The sequence below is a fragment of the Leucopleurus acutus genome (genome assembly GCF_964270905.1).
Source record: "Leucopleurus acutus genome assembly, chromosome: 4".
NCBI classification, from domain to species: domain Eukaryota; kingdom Metazoa; phylum Chordata; class Mammalia; order Artiodactyla; family Delphinidae; genus Leucopleurus; species Leucopleurus acutus.
The window spans coordinates 114,679,319-114,695,873 of record NC_139146.1 but is presented as its reverse complement, the minus strand read 5'-3'; the positions used below and the strand labels follow the sequence as shown (position 1 = coordinate 114,695,873).

The following is a 16,555-nucleotide window of genomic DNA, read 5'->3' as shown; positions in this document are numbered from 1 at the left end:
TGGTCTTTTTAAGCAAGATACCAAAATTAAAGTAATAAGAGAAAGAATTGAAAAATTGACCACATAAAAATATTTTAAAAATTATGACAGTGAAATCATAAAGTTAAAAGTCAAGAGAGAGACTTGAAGAATATTTGCATAAATATAACCAAAAATGACTTGACAGTCAAAATATGTAAAATCTCCTAGAGATTAGTAAGAGAAAGCACATGATGCAGTAGAAAAGGGGCAAAAAATATGAATAAGAAATTCACAGAGGAGGAAATACAAATACCCAATAAATGTACAGAAATATGGTGAACATAATTAGTATTAATAACTAGGCAAGTACAATTTCAAACATGAGATACCATAGAAATGATCGAAAATGTAAAGGTAGGTAATGACTGTGGACCTGGGTGTGAGGAGTCCGCTCTTCTGCAATTCTGCTAGTTGAGAGGACACTGGTGAAACACTGAGAGACATTGGGAGAGCCATTTGGCAGTATCTGTTTACATGGTCAGTGCCTCTTTCCTATGATCTAGCAATTCTCTTCACAATATTCAGTGTAGAGGAAGGTTTGACCATGTGTAGGAGAATATACACACATATACACATTGTTTCTAAGAGGAAAAAGAAATGACTGTGCTTATCTAGGAAAATGGGTAATTCAGCTATAGACATGTTCATTCTTAAAGACTTTATGCTGTAGATCAAAAGAATGAGAGGGATTTATAGGAACCAACATGTACATAACTCCAACATCTTTTTTTTTTTTTTTTCCTGCGGTACGCGGGCCTCTCACTGCTGTGGCCCCTCCCGTTGCAGAGCACAGGCTCCGGACGCGCAGGCTCAGCGGCCATGGCTCACGGGCCCAGCCGCTCCACGGCATGTGGGATCTTCCCAGACCGGGGCATGAACCCGTGTCCCCTGCATCGGCAGGCAGACTCTCAACCACTGCGCCACCAGGGAAGCCCCCAACATCTATTATTGAATAAAAATCAAGCACATAAATGACAGAACAATTTGTTCGATGTTATATAACATTTACTTTAAAAACACATGTACATAAAATGAAACATGTAGTACATGTATATAATAGTAGTATGGTACATAAAACATGTAGTACATATGTATAATAATAGTATGGTGTATATTCTAGCTGTTTGAAACATTTGAATGTAAATATGTATCACAAGATCTGGAAGAATACACAAAAGAAGCTATCTTTGGGCTGCTTTGGAGATTAGACCTTGTAAACAATGGAAGTGGCCTTGTCTCTGTAATATTTCAGCATTTTACCTGGAGAAGTTATTCTTGTATTATATTCGTGCATGAAAATAAATTCAACAAGTAATACTGTTCAAATTAGGTATTATATGTAGAATGATTTAAATCATACCTGCTGTTTTAACTTTTGTTTTCAGATATCAAATATTTTCTTCAGTAAGATCTTTTCAAAACTGGTAGAAATTATGTTAAAAGGACCTCTGTTACAGTGTACTTAGATGAGTGTTGAGTGAATGATATAAAGAGATAGTCTTTTGGAAGGTAAGAATAAATCTATGTTATTTCCCTAAGAATGCCTCCGTTTCATAGAGAAATGAGATATTGCAGTATTTCTGAGTTTAAAAACTGCTGACTTGGAATAATTTTTTTTTAAGAATAACTGAAAATCAATATAGTTATGAAGAGGGCATTTATTCAACTGGGAAGCCAGAAAATTATAACTTTATGTCAGACAGCTTAGTGAAAAGTACACAAGACTATATATATATACACAAAGATATGCTTGCAAAGTGACTTTTTATGTAAAAGTAGTGGTACTAACAATGTAATAGCAGCTTGTGAACATTTTCATGCTAGTCAAGCCTCAAGCAAAAAAATGTGTTAGATAAACAAAAATACATTAGGCATTCACATTTTAGAGTCATTGTTTTTTAAAAAGTGTTTCAGAACATGAATCTAATGGATCACTAGGGAAATTAAATCAAGAATGATGAAATTCAGAGATTCGATTCAACAGGTGTTGACACTGGATGTCTTTCATCAGCACTAGTGTTTGTGACAAAAAGCAGAAATTGAGCAGCTGTTTCTAAGTCTTAGGAAGACTGTACTCTGGTTCTTTCACACTAATACAGCATTTAAAAGTCCATGAAAACTTCAGGAAATAGACACATGTTCTAGATGCTAGTGTTCAAATAGAGATATTTAAATAATCGAAAATAATATAGACTTAATTAGATATCTAAGAAGGTCATTAAAAATGTCACAATAGAAAATATACTTGAAACATAAGGATGTATGACCCAGTATTAGAAAGATTTCAGGAAAAAGAGTGAGAAATAGAAGAAATTTTTCTGGGAGGAATCAAAAATTCCAACGTGGAAAACAAAGTCATGTATAAAAGATTCAATGACAGGAATCAAAGCTAAATTTTTCTGTTTTTACGGGAAATGAGTTGAAAAAGTGACCTCTAGTGGACTCTTAGATTCATGTATAAAGTTTTGCATTTTGACCCAGCAATCCCACTACTGGGCAGATACCCTGAAAAAAACATAATTCGAAAAGATTCATGTACCGCAATGTTCATTGCAGCTCTATTTACAATAGACAGGACACGGAAGCAGCCTAAGTGTCCATCAACAGATGAATGGATAAAGAAGATGTGGCACATATATACAATAGAATATTACTCAGTCATAAAAAGAAACGAAATTGAGTTATTTGTAGTGAGGTGGACGGATCTAGAGTCTCTCATACAGAGTGAAGTAAGTCAGAAAGAGAAAAACAAATACCATATGCTAACACATATATATGGAATCTAAAAAAAACAACAAAAATATGGTCATGAAGAACCTAGGGGCAAGACGGGAATAAAGACACAGACCTACCAAAGAATGGACTTGAGGACACGGGGAGGGGGAAGGGTAAGCTGTGACAAAGTGAGAGAGTGGCATGGACATATATACACTACCAAATGTAAAATAGATAGCTAGTGGGAAGCAGCCGCATAGCACAGGGATATCAGGTCGGTGCTTTGTGACCACCTAGAGGGGTGGGATATGGAGGGTGGGAGGGAGGGAGACACAAGAGGGAAGAGATATGGGAACATATGTATATGTATAACTGATTCACTTTGTTATAAAGCAGAAGCTAACACACCATTGTAAAGCAATTATACTCCAATAAAGATGTTTAAAAACAAGTTTTGCATTTTGAAAAAAATAAAAGTTTTTATTATGAATATAAGTTGCTGAAGACACAGAATCTTGATAACGTATCTTAAAAACAGATTTAGTAACATAATGTATTTATTTTGATTGTTTTCAAAATTTAAAAATCATAATTTCAAAAAGAGTTCATAATTTCTCCTGATATAATCTAATATATTTAAAATAAACTTTAGAGGACTTCCCTGGTGGCGCAGTGGTTAAGAATCTGCCTGCCGATTAAATTGCTGCAGGCGCTGCGGGCTGGTTGTGGGCTTTCTCCGTCTCAAGCATTCGTGAGTTAGTTCCGCCGCTCGTTCTCATCTTCTGAAGCCTAAGCCGGCTACACCTTCCTCCTTCCTTCCGCCAGCAGCCGTGTCATTGCGACTCCGCCACCATGTTCGAGGCGCGCCTGGTCCAGGGCTCCATCTTGAAGAAGGTGCTTGAGGCGCTTAAGTACCTCATCAACGAGGCCTGCTGGGACATCAGCTCGAGCGGCGTGAACCTGCAGAGCATGGACTCGTCCCATGTCTCTTTGGTGCAGCTCACCCCGTGCTCCGAGGGCTTCAACACGTACCGCTACGATGGCAACTTGGCCATGGGCGTGAACCTCACCAGCATGTCCAAAATACTGAAATGTGCTGGCAATGAAGACATCATTACACTAAGGGCTGAAGATAATGCGGACACCTTGGCACTTGTATTTGAAGCTCCAAATCAAGAAAAGGTTTCAGACTATGAAATGAAGTTAATGGATTTAGATGTTGAACAACTTGGAATTCCAGAACAAGAGTACAGCTGTGTAGTAAAGATGCCTTCTGGTGAATTTGCATGTATATGCCGAGATCTCAGTCATATTGGAGATGCTGTTGTAATTTCCTGTGCAAAAAGATGGAATGAAATTTTCTGCAAGTGGAGAACTTGGAAATGGAAATATTAAGTTGTCACAAATGAGTAATGTTGATAAAGAAGAGGAGGCTGTTACCATAGACATGAATGAACCAGTTCAGCTAACTTTTGCACTGAGGTACCTGAACTTCCTTACAAAAGCCACTCCACTCTCTCCTACAGTAACACTCAGTATGTCTACAGATGTACCCCTTGTTGTAGAGTATAAAATTGCTCATATGAGACATTTAAAGTATATTTGGCTCCCAAGATCGAGGATGAAGAAGGATCTTAGATATTCTTAAAATTCAAGGAAATAAAACTAAGCTCTTTGAGAACTGTTTCTGAGATGCTAGCACATACTTAAGTCTGTTTTGTCTTTGTACCTCTGAGTACATATGTAGATATTGTTTTCTGTAAATAACTTTTTTTTTCTCCATTCTCTACAGTTTGTTCAAAGAGTAAAGTCCAAAGTCAAATCTGGTCTTGTTAATCGAGTAATAACTTTGCCTTACCTAGGAATACTCCTTATAATTTTTATAAACAAAAGGATTTTGACTCTAAATGCAGTTTTAAGTATTGTTTTCAATTTAAATAAAAGTCATTTGAATTTCAAGCATCACAGGACAGTGCCTTCATTTGGACCACGATGGTTGCAAGTATCCTAGAGAATTCACAATTCAAGCAGCTTATGTAAATGAGCTTATTTTTTTCAGTCTAGAGCAGGTTGATATGACATTAGATACAGTGATAAAAAGTATTCCAGATACGGCAGGTGACAAAGTATCTTGGGGGATTCATTTGCCAAACTTATTTTGGTATTCTGACTTAAGCTCAAGAAATGAAAAGGGGAGAGTAGAACAAATACATAATATTTTGTCAGTTTTGCTAGCAGAAACTAACACTTTACAGAAGCTTAATGTACCCAAAGTTCTGTCAGCTTTATAAGACTAGCATTGTTACCGGGAAGTGTTTCATTAGCCTAGGGAGCCTTGTACAGGAGTCTTGGAAGTTTTAGTAGATCTGATAGGTCCCAAGGAGTATGTTTGTGCAAAAATAATTTCTCTAGCGTAAGTAGCCTTTTGTGGGGACTTATTCCCTTAAAGGATGAAGGTGGCTTAGTTCCATGGATGTTGGATTCAACCAAGAAAGTGAAAAAGGCTAAGCAGTAATTGTGCTACAAGGTCACAAATTGGCATGCTGCATACTGAGAATTCCTTTATTGTAGTCCTTTTTTCCGGTGTATTTTGTGTTTGGTGGATTAAGTGACAGATTTCTGTCATACTTGCAGTGACGGTAGAACTCACTGTATCCAGTAGGTAACCTTTCTGTGTGCCTGGGTTTGGGGAAGGATATTGGCTGCAAAGGGGCCTGATGGAAATTTCTGGAGTGATGAAAATATTTTATCTACGTTGTGATGATGGCTCCAAGACTATATGAATCTCTCAAAACTAATCCAATTGTACTTTATCATATGTAAATTATACTTAATAAAGCTCGACATTTAAAAAAAAGAAAAAAGAATCTGCCTGCCAATGCAGGAGACACGGGTTCAAGCCCTGGTCCGGAAAGATCCCACATGCTGCAGAGCAACTAAGCTTGTGCGCCACAACTATTGAGCCTGCGCTCTAGAGCCCATGAGCCACAGCTACTGAGCCCGTGTGCTGCAACTACTGAAGCCTGTGCTCCACGACAAGAGGAGCCACTGCAATGAGAATCCCTTGCACTGCAACAAAGAGTAGCCCCCGCTCGAGGCAACTAGAGAAAGCCCGCCCGCAGCAACGATGACCCAATGCAGCCAAAAAAAGATATAAAATAAATAAATAAATTTATTAAAAAATATAAATAAATAAAGTTTAAAAAATACTTTTCACACATGGAATAGCGTTTATCGGCCAAAAATGCATTTCCAGTTGGACCAGGACAGACACGGTTTAGATCTATAAGGAATGAGTGATAGGATCTCACCAGCACTTGCCTCTGTGGGCCGAGTGCTTCATTTCTTTCACCTCCCACTTTGCCAGTCAACAGCGCACCTGCAAGACTGACCCACACCACGTGCTGGTTCCTCACATTCTAAAATAAGGCTGGGGCTTCCCTGTTTGTGCAGTGGTTAAGAATCCACCTGCCAATGCAGGGGACACGGGTTCAAGCCCTGGTCCGGTAAGATCCCACATGCTGCAGAGCAACTAAGCCCGTGCACCACAACTACTGAGCCTGCGCTCTAGAGCCTGTGAGCCACAACTACTGAGTGCGCACGCCACAACTACTGAAGCCTGCGCGCCTAGAGCCTGTGCTCCGCAGCAAGAGAAGCCACCGCAATGAGAAGCCCGTGCAACGCAACAGAAATTAGCCCCCGCTCACGTCAGGTAGAGAAAGCCTGTACGCAGCAACAAAGACCCAACGCAGCCAAAAATAAATAAATAAAATAAATAAATTTATTTAAAAAATAAATAAATAAAATAAGGCTGATCCACATAAAAGAATGAAATAATGCCATTTGCAGCAACATGGATGGACCTAGAGATTATCATACTAAGTGACGTAAGTCAGAAAAAGACAAATACCATATGACATCACTTACCTGTGGAATCCAAAATATGATACAAATGAACTTATCTATTAAACAGAAACAGACTCACAGACATAGAGAACAGACCTGTGGTTGCCAAGGGGGATGGGGGATGGGGGAGGGATGGAGTGGGAGTTTGGGACTAGTAGATGCAAACTAGTATATATAGAATTGATAAACAGCCAGGACCTACCTACTGTATAGCACAGGGAACTATATTCAGTATCCTGTGATAAATCATAATGGAAAAGAATATGAAGAATAATTATATATTTATAACTGAATCACTTTGCCATACAGCAGAAATTAACACAACATTGTAAATCAACTATACTCCAGTTAAAAAAGTGAGGCCGATCCTCTGCAGGGGCTCAAATCCTCTGATGAATAAGTGCCACAAACCAGCACCGGTTGTTTCCTGACTTCAGGATCTTGAAGGAAGTTCATTAAAAAGTACTCGTTGGAGACAAGATGTTGATTTACAGTAGGGTGATAAAATAGTAAAAGTAGAAGAGGTTCTCACCAAGTTAAAGATGATATTTCTCTTCAAAAATCACGATATAGGGGCTTCTCTGGTGGCGCAGTGGTTGGGAGTCCGCCTGCCGATGCAGGAAGTGTGGGTTCGTGCCCCGGTCCGGGAGGATCCCACGTGCTGCGGAGCGGCTGGGCCCGTGGGCCCGTGGGCTGTGGCCGCTGAGCCTGCGCGTCTGGAGCCTGTGCTCCACGACGGGAGAGGCCACGGCAGTGAAGGCCCCCCCAAAAAATCACGATATATTCTAATAAAAAAAAAGAAGAACAATTTTTTCCCAAAGAGCGAAAAAAAGTTAAGATGAAATTTCTTGAATATAAAAGCAAATATATTCAGAAACTGTATTTTCAAGTAAACATAGAAATTCTGTGCAAGTTCCAAGGAGCATAGAAAATTCCTGGAATGATCATTTTACTCTTTCTAACCCAGAGAAACTGTAATTTTTGATTAGAGTTAAAAATTAATTAAAAATTAATTTCTGAAAATTTGTAAATTAGTAATAATCTTGAGGTGAGGAGATTTTTAGAAGGAGAACTTTATAGGTCTTCTTTAACTAATATAATATAGTTTTATGGGACTAATAAGATTTCAGTAACCGTTGAAAACCTTTTGTAGCTCAACCCCACACCCATTCAGAGAAATATTAAAATGGAATGGGGTGTGTAAGCTTACTATTACTTTCATCTATTTTTCATGTTTTGTTTTTCCTTTTTACTCAAATCCTTTAGAATGAAAACCACAGAGCCACGAATTTTTCATCCTTCCTGGTTTAAATTCTTCTAGCATCCAGGTAATTTAGGAAAAAAGGAGAACTGGAAGGCTATTTAAAGAGATAGGATAATTCTTTTCAAAAGTTAAACGTAGAGATCTGAAAATATTCTATATAGAATCATCTTTTAGGGCTCTAATAGGATAATATGCTAATAAAAACCTTGCTTTTATTCTTTTTCTTTCTTTGAATACAGACTTCTTAGCGACCACTTGACAATTTGTCTCACCAGCCTATACAAGTGCTCGGAAAGTGCCTTACGTGCTTAAGAAGCCAGCTTATCAAGACCTCCCATGCTGCTCACTCTGAGTCTGAGTGAGCAAACAGGTCTGGTCTGTGTGCCCTAAAGGCCAGCATTCCTGGGCTCCACCAGACCACCAGGGAAGGGAGCTCTCTGGAGTAGTGAGCTTCCAGAGGAGTCTGGGGGAGTGGATTTTTACCCAAGATGTCAAGGGGAGGTAAGGAATCTATTCTGTCAAGTGGAGGAGTCTGTGGTTCAGGCTCCAGCTGTATTTGTCTTAGTTTCCCACCTGCAATTCTCAGGAAAAGAGACAGCCTGCATCCCAGGAAATCTCCTTTCATAGTTTCCCAGCAACATCCTCTTCTTTGTACACATAGAGTACCGAAGATGCCTCCCTTCATTCACAAAAGGGAGAAAACAGTTTATAAAGTTGAGTAACCCCAAGGAAATGGGAAATTCACAAAGACCTAGAAAGTGGGGTTATGAAAATAATTTTTATGCATCTAGTGCCTACTAGGTGACTTGGACTTCCAAACTTTATCTCCAGTCTTTACAACAATCTTATGTGGTCTTCAGTATTCCACTTTACAGGGGAGAAAACTGAGGTTCGGAAAAGTAAGGTGACTTGCCAACAGTACACACTGCACAGACAACTACCGAGAAGAAATGCTATGGTCTCTCTGACTCTGATACCTGTTTTTGGAGTCAGAAAACCTAGAAAAGCAAGAAAGGGCAGTGGTCATTCCTTAGGTCATCAGTAGTCTCGATATCTGAATAATCATTCTTATTAGCTGCCTAGCCAAAAATTCTGAACCCTGACTTAAGTTTTTTCCCACCAATGAACCAAAAGAAAAAAAATCTCTAACAAGATGAAATAAAATAAAAACTTGTGACTTTTTTCAGTCCGCCTAGAAGCCAAATTCATCCACTCAAATACACAGAGGTGTTAAAAATATCATATATAAGCCCCAAATGAAGGCTCTACCTCTAAGGTAGATAGAGAAAGCCATTTAGGCAGCTTGTGTAGTCTGTCAATTAATATGCTTTACAGAGTGCAGAAACAAGAGGGCAAAGAATTGTTATGATTTGAGATACTGAAAAAGAAACAAAGACTTTGAATCTCTCAGGCATTTGTTTGACTCTTAGAATAGTGGAATATTCTAGGCTGCTTGCCAGATGAATGTTTGGTTGAATATAAATAAGCTTATTATCATGCATATGTATAAATGTGCTCAATAGAACTGAGGGTTAATAAAACATTTTTCTGTTAAGCAGACCAATATTTTATCAGAAAGAACTATTGTCAGTTTTGCCTGTATTTCTGGGACATTTTTCCATCTTAACTCTCTCTGAATTCTAAGTACGAGCAGTATTTCCAAACTATTTCATTATACTGCAACTTCTTTCTATCAGGAACCATAGAAAATGCCTGGAATTTAACATGTACGACTTCAAAAATTTCTTTTCATTTATTGTGAAAAAAAAACCTTTGACTTTTTAAACTCTGCTTCCCTGGAATGTGTATCAAATGAAAGTGCATTTGGATAATAAAAAGGAAAAAATCAATGCAGTCAAAGCAAAGTTACCTTACAAAGTACCCATTCCATGAGTCTGTACTTAGGATGCCTTCTTTAGTTGAAATGGAATATTTTAATAATAGATTCCTAGAGCGGGAATCATCTCATTATTTCATATGTTCTTTAGTACTCTTCCACTACAATGCAGGGGGAAATGCTATCTTAAAGAGAATAATAATGGTAATCAGTTGACAGATGTATCTGTTCAAGGAACAGATATATTAAATTATGTTGAAATTTAAGTCATAGATCAATCTGATAGTTTTTTTCAAACCTATAGAGACTGCTTCCCTAATGACATGTGTCATGACCTTTAATTTGTCCTTGTCACATCCAACCATTGTTTCAAGCATGCAGTATACCCCTCTCTCATATTTTATTGCTGAAACTACCTACGTAACTGAGAAATTTGACGATATATAACAGGCTGGTGACATTGATAATGAAAGTGATGTGAAGCAGCCATGTAATCTGATAGAATAAAGAGTATTTCACACTATTAACTGAAATTTTTACCTCTGAAACTAGGTGGATCTGGTTATTCATATAGAAAAAGCAATAGAGGAGAAACAGTTATGCATTCTAAGAAGACAGGTAGTTTCTAGCTACATATTTGAGACTTAGAACATTATTTTTCTTCAGTTTTGCTTGTTTGAAAATAGAATAGGTAAAATGGGCAAAAAGTATCACAATATGCACCTAAGAATCAACTATTACTAAAGAGAACACACAAAAAGAGTTTCTAGGAAGAAAAACTGAGACCCTAGATGTCTTCTCTGTTCTCAGCTGTCAGTAGCAACTTTCTGTGACTTTATTAGAATAAATGTACTCTGGAAAATTAGCCATTTCTCTCTCTTTTGTTTCTTTTCCTTTCTTGCCTCTGTTGGGGGGTGAGGGTGGGACAGAAAAAGGGACAAATAAGGGAAGTTACTAGAAATAATACAATTAGCATTCCCTAGGGCCTTATCTCTGGATAAAGCATCGAACAGAAGTTTGATATCAATCTTTCCTATGTCTTCTAACTATTTTCTTAATGCTCATATAAATGCAGTTTCTCACAATTAATTATTTAAAGGTTGAGTGATTATAGCAAACTACTTATCTGTAGTATTTCACGACACCTACTAACTTAGCATGCTTCCTTATTTCCTATAGACATAATGACATTTGCACATTAAATCCATCCTATTTGAAAGGGAAAGACTTCTACCTTAATGCTGTACAGCAAGAAATTGTATCCAACAATTTGAGCCAAAACAATTTGATAACTTAAGCTCCCTGAATTACATCACCTGAAATAAGACCTTTTCTGAGGGCATACACATAGTAGGGTTAACTAATTAAGAATTGTGACACTCTTGTTACATACCAAGGGCTATTAGAAGGGAAGCATCTTTAAACTCTCCTTTCCTTCCCTGGCCTATGGTAAGAAAGACCTACAGAATTACCAAGTAATTAATATTATCCTTCATGCTTATTAAAGGTCAGCAACAGTAAATCAGTTACTACCAACTTCCTAAAAGTTTAGGACAGGAAACAATAAAGGATGCTATATCAAAACAGAAGCTGCAAGGATAACTTAGCTGGATAGAATGTAATTGCTGAAGTTAAAATTAGCCAGGTCATCTTACTCTTATGGAAAAGAAAAACCCTGGGAACCTGGCAACCAAATAAATAGATAGGAACTTCATTCCCATTAATAAGCTTCTTTCACTTTTGTGCTGAAACATTACTCCAAAGACACACCTATTAACTCACCAACACTGGTTCCTAAACCAAGTTTGGGTACTCTCTTAATTATTAAAAAGACCGTGACCTTAATAACTATAAGTATGTATTATAGATATATAATCTGAACATATTAGAATTGAAAATGTCTAATAAATCGGGTAGTTCAACCCCATTTTTTTAGATGAGGAAACAGTCCAGAGCTGTGACTTGCCCAAGCTCAGTCAGCTATATTTACATTGGTTGTTTACTATATTACTGACCTTTTGTGGGTGGTAAATATTTAATTGTAAATTCTTTTGTCACTTTAGCTAAATATGTTTGATAAAGATTAAGTTCAACTTTATCAAGCAGCATATACTACATGTGTATGAGCAGTTGCTAAATAAAAGTAAAGAATATATAAAAGTCAAAGGTGGTATTGCAGCTAAACATGGAAGACATCCTTTCATTAACAAAGCGTAATTATTCATGATCAAAAAACATTTTAAAACATTTCTTGTACTAACCATTTTGTAGTTTAAACCTAAATTACAACCAGATGATTCTGCCTATTTTCCACTAGGTGGCAATATATCTTTTTCTTTACAGTCTAAATTTGTTTTTCCAGGGTATGATGAAAATTACTTTTTTTGAGTAGTTTTCCTTTTTAGTTGACCCAACTGAAATTAAGACTAAAGAAACCTTAAGAAAGAGGCATAAGGAATTAAAGATGTATTAAGATAGGGAACAGGGTTGTCTTATAAAACCCAGAATTAAAATTAATAAATATTGCTTCACATATGCTCATAATTAAAATTTACATTAAATTTACATGATCACATTAAAAATTTGGTAGTGAATTATTTTTTAATTGAAGTCAGGTTTGTTATTTATTGTTAGTAGCAAAAATCACTGAAAATTTTCTTAGTCCTGTTTAAAACATCATCCTCAAGATTAGGTCATAGCTTTCACTTATTTCCATAGCCTATCTTCCATCAAGATTTTGAAAAAAAAAACTCATTAAATCACTTGTGTGTGTGTGTGTGTGTGTGTGTGTGTGTGTGTGTGTTTAGTTTGTGTCCATACTAGATATAAGTTTGTTCTGAATGAATAATAAGACAAATCCTATTTTCTTTAAAGTCAGATAAGTTTCAGAAAACTTTGACTAATATATTAGCTTTCAAGGGCTACCATAACAAAACAGCGCAAACTGGGGGTCTTATACAGCAGAAATTTCTTTTCTCTCAATTCTGGAGGCTAGAAGTCTAAGATCAAGGTGTTGGCAGGGTTGGTTTCTTCAGAGGCTTCTTTCCACGACTCGCAGATGGCAGCCTTCTCCTTGTGTCCTCTCATGGTTGAACGTCTGTGTTGTGTGTGTCCTAATCTCCTCTTCTTACAAGGCCACCAGTCATATGGGATTAGAATCCACCCATATGACCCTATTTTACTTTAATTACCTCTTTAAAGGCTCTATCTGCAAATATAGTCACATTCTGAAGTACTAAGGGTTAGGACTTCAACATATGAATTTAAGGCGGGAACACAATTCAGACCATAACAACGAGTAAGTCTGTATACACAGAATGCCCCATTTTCTAAACTGAGGTATTGTGGTAGAACCAAAAATCCTAGATTGAAAGTCCAAGTTCTAGAGCTAAGGAAAGACCTTAGAGATTACCTAATCCACTGATTATTGACCCTTGCCACACAGAAGAACTTTTAAAGCACACCAATGCCTGTTCCCAGACCCAGATATTCTGATGAATTAATTTGCAGTGGGACCAGTCATGAGTATTTTGAAAAAACTTCCCAATCATTTCTGAGACCTGAGTAGAGAATCACTGATTTTAGACAAATATTTCCCAAAGGCGGTTAGAGAATCACCCAGAGGGTTTATCAAAATGCAAATTCCTACACATGGGCCGTTGCTGTCTTCATTCTGAATCTCCAGAAATGGAGCCATGTCTTTTTTATCAGGTGCCCTAGTAATTATTATGAACCCAAAAGTCTGAGAAGCTCTGATCTAGTCTAACCCTCTCATTTTACAGGTGAAAAGGTTGAGGCTTGGTAAAGTTAGTTCATCCAAGGTCACACAGCTAGAGAACGGCAGAACAAGAAGGAGATTAGATGTTAGATCTGAAATCTAATCTAATTTTTAGCAGGATTCTCTGTTCTAATATAGCACTGTGTGGACATTAAAACGATCTTGTAGCTCTGGTCCCAGTATTAGACTGCATCTACCCTTGAATTCAGGCGTGTCCTGACAAACTTAGAAGCCCAATAGGGCAGGCTCATTACAGTTATATTTCCATTAAAAATGCATTCCAGGGCTTCCCTGATGGCACAGTGGTTGAGAGTCCGCCTGCCGATGCAGGGGACACGGGTTCGTGCCCCGGTCCGGGAAGATCCCACATGCCGCGGAGCGGCTGGGCCCATGAGCCATGGCCGCTGAACCTGCGCGTCCAGAGCCTGTGCTCCGAAATGGGAGAGGCCGCGGCAGTGAGAGGCCCGCGTACCGCAAAAAAAAAAAAAAAAATGCATTCCGGGAGCCTGTATTGTGTTCAGTGACAATGGGCAACATCAGAACTGATGGGTTATTGTGAATACTGCATTCCTCCTCCACCGTGCTGCCAGGCTTTGCTGGCCACCTCCTCAGATTTAGGCCTGAGTCCTAGGTAGAAGCTCTAGTAACGAGTTAGCAAATTCAGGGAGATGAAGCCAATGGTGGAGACTGTTTCCCTGGCACCAGTAGCTTCTGCAGCAGGAGTCGTTGGCTTAGAATCACTCATCATTAGAAACGGCAGCCTCTGTGCAGGCATCAGCAGAGAAGCTGCAGTGGTTGATTGGTCATCTGGAACAGGGAGCAAACAGGTAGCTCAAGAGATTTTCAATTCTGCTGCTATTACCTATCCAAAATCCATGGGTAAAGAGGGCTTTTAGGAGCTTGGGGTCAGAGTATGAGTTGGTGCAGGCTGTGAACACACATATACAAGTAAGTTGTGACATGATTTTAGAAAACCTAATGTATCGAAATCCAAAAAATAAAAATTAAACCCCTCGGCGGGTGATGATCCAAGAACAGTTAAAAATTTTTCCATAAAGATTTAGCTTAAAGGTTTTCTTTAACAGAGGCTTTCTTATGCATTTATATTGTTTGGTTGTTCAAAGTGACCAAGACTTGAGTGAGAAAAGAACAGCAAAATGTAGACATGTTATGAAACACCGGAAATGGAAAAAAATCGATCTGAAACAAAGATAGAGCATCACTGAAGAGTTTTTTTAATTTAATGTATATTTATAGCACTATAATTCAATTTAGCCTCAGTATTTCAGAAACAGAGCAATTTTCTAGACTGAGGACGCACACATTTTACTTTAAGTTTCTATAGGGCTGGTTGCTGTTCTAACCCCTGCACTGTATTTCTCAAAGTGTGCATTGAGAACCACCTGCTCTAGAATCACCTAATGACTATTTAAAATGCAAGATTCTGGGCCCCTCATGAGATCTACTCAATTTTTGGAGGTGAGTTTGAGAATCTGCATTTTTAACAGCTACATAGGTGATGTAGAGATTTCCCTTTCTCTAGGGCCTCTTTAATCCCAAAGATATTACTTTTCCTCTGCTCTGGGAGCTCTTAATAACTCTTTAATAGAACAGTAATGATAGAAATGCTATCTCTTTCTATCATTTCTGATGAAAATTTCTGAGAATGTGAGTTTCTGGGAATTACTTTCTTTTGGAGTTGTTCTCTCACTGAGTTAATGAAATTGTGAACTTGTTACAGAAGTCCTCTTTTTTTCAGTATCTTTACCTGATTTTCCAGTTGACTATGCTCCTGGGTCCCTGAACAGGCTGTTGTAAAGAACCGATATGACACGGACTCAGAAACTGTACATATTAAACTTTAAGTTTCTTCTCCTGAAATGTGTTCAAAGGAAAGCCACCATCCCAGAAAAGAGAAATTTGTGTTATCTGAAATCCCAGGTTCCTGTTTTTGAGCTGCTATAAAATTGCCTTAATACCAAAATAGATGTATTTTGAATATTTAAAGGATTTAAGAAATTCAGATGTGAGCTGCTGGCAATCTTGTAACTTGATGAAACTTGTCTTACCATGCTATTATCTTTACTATGCGTGGAATTAGATTTTTGAAAGGTAGGTTTTCTAAATATCTCCCTGGTTTTAAGTTTAGACATGTTTGCAAGCTTAATAAACACTTTCAAGTGCAGTCTCAAAATCAAAGATCTCTGATTTGAAAGCAGTTTTAGGCATTATCACCCCCAAAGAGAAGTACCTCTGCATACCAATGTCTCATCTTTCCTTAGATTGTTCCAAAATTAGAATTTAAGCCCCAAAAAGCAAACGGAGGAAAAAATACCTTCAAGTCAATTCAAATTTTTTTCTTCCTATTTATTCATACTGGTGGGAATTTTCTCTACCATCTCTTTGCTGGAGGGGAAAGGACTAACGGAGATCTAATAAAGCCATAAGGCAGAGGCAACTGAGGATGAGAGGTTCTGAGATGGAATTCAGAGAGCACATTAAATGTCCATGAAGATAAACTTCATGGCATTCTCTATTTACCTCTATCCAGCCCTGCTAAAGCAAATAGTTTAACTTACACTCTCTCCAAAAGGATTTTAGTGGAGAAGTCTGATTTACCCCTCTTTCTAGGAGGGACCCTGCAGTAATATTTCCTCCTTTTTTTTCCCTCCACCTCCATTTTGGACCCCCTGAACCTAGAGAATCCTATGGGTACTAAGATTTTTCTAACTGCATGATTTGCATCATTTTGGGGGCTGGGTGTCGCTGTTTGGCTATGTTTTTCTTTTTCAAAGACCCAGTGAAATCTTGCCAGAGGGGAAAACAGATCTTACTTCGTTTGTCTGGGAGGAAAAAAGTCATCAAATGCTTTCAAATGCTTTTTTTTTTTTTTTTTAAGTTGCACGCTTCACCAAAAAAGTTACTAAATACTGAAAAGTCTACTTTGAGTTCTACAAGCAATAGTGTAACACCGGCACACCCAGCTGAGATGAATCCCCAGAGAAAAGTGTAATCATGCTACATTTTCCCAGAT

The 16,555-nt window shown here is 37.8% G+C and overlaps 1 pseudogene across 1 annotated transcript; it reads left to right on the top strand.

Moving 5' to 3' along the window:
* Positions 1–3,588: 3,588 nt before the first annotated feature.
* On the top strand, positions 3,589–4,374 carry LOC309961563 (proliferating cell nuclear antigen-like; annotated as a pseudogene). The gene has a single exon. The product of its transcript is annotated as a proliferating cell nuclear antigen-like (transcript).
* The last annotated feature ends 12,181 nt before the right edge of the window (positions 4,375–16,555 follow it).